Source organism: Schistocerca serialis, chromosome 1 (assembly GCF_023864345.2).
Source record: "Schistocerca serialis cubense isolate TAMUIC-IGC-003099 chromosome 1, iqSchSeri2.2, whole genome shotgun sequence".
NCBI lineage: Eukaryota > Metazoa > Arthropoda > Insecta > Orthoptera > Acrididae > Schistocerca > Schistocerca serialis.
The window spans coordinates 1,136,182,912-1,136,183,980 of record NC_064638.1 but is presented as its reverse complement, the minus strand read 5'-3'; the positions used below and the strand labels follow the sequence as shown (position 1 = coordinate 1,136,183,980).

The 1,069-nt window shown below is 49.4% G+C and overlaps 1 non-coding gene across 1 annotated transcript; it reads right to left on the bottom strand.

Moving 5' to 3' along the window:
- Positions 1–221: 221 nt before the first annotated feature.
- Trnat-ugu (transfer RNA threonine (anticodon UGU)) lies at positions 222–296 on the bottom strand. The gene has a single exon. It is a non-coding gene; the product is annotated as a tRNA-Thr (tRNA).
- Positions 297–1,069: the final 773 nt, after the last annotated feature.

The following is a 1,069-nucleotide window of genomic DNA, read 5'->3' as shown; positions in this document are numbered from 1 at the left end:
CTGAACAGTCGCCGCTCCGACTTAGACATCTGTCGTAGCGCTATACTTTCTTCCGAATACCGTTGTCACAGAAGGCAGCCGTCTGCGCTTTCCGACATTTCTCTGCACTATCTGCAGTTCGTTGTCTGTGCCAAAAGTCTTCAAGAAATTAGAATTATATATTAATACCTTCAGCTGCTCACGGGCGTTGACACACATCAACGGGGAGAGGTGAAAATGTGTGCCCCGACCGGGACTCGAACCCGGGATCTCCTGCTTACATGGCAGACGCTCTATCCATCTGAGCCACCGAGGGCACAGAGGATAGCGCGACTGCAGGGACTATCTCGCCCACGCCTCCCGCGAGACCCACGTTCTCACCTTTTATGTCCACACACTACATTCGTACTGTCCCACCCCAACACACTCTTTACTCGTGGAAGACATTCTTACCAAGTCCCTTAAGAGTTCGGGGAATATGTGTGCATCCGCACAGAAGACGAAGCTCATGGCCGGTATTGCCAGAACTATATACTTACACAGACACCATATCCATATAAGTATAAAAGTCTTAACAGCCAGCAGTTCATGTGAGGAGCCAAGTCCAGGCTGTTTGGTGGGTGATCAAAACGCCGCAGGGGCGTCCTCATCATGCCTACAATGTGTGGTCGAGAACGGTCATAAAGAAGGAAATGCTTGACGGGTACGTTGTGTAGGGGTTGCATGAAATTAGGCGAAACCTCGCAGCGGGCAGCCACGCTTGGTAGTAGACATTATTGTTCTAGGCATCTTTATGTGCTCACTTTGTGCACAAAACAGACAAGATCGACATTATGCGATCGACAGTCATACTACATACACTGCACAACACATATGTGCAAAGCTTCATCGGATTTTCACTGTGGTTTCCGCTTCGCGACTTATTGGACCGTACTTTCCGAATAACCCTCTTACATTCTTCGCGCCACAGTCCCGTAGCATGGCGCTAGATGATCCGAAACCGAACGGTGCAGCCCACTGATGAAGTGAAGTATTGTGCGGTAATTCATTTTCCGCGCTTGAATGGAGAGAACGCAATAGCTAACCATGG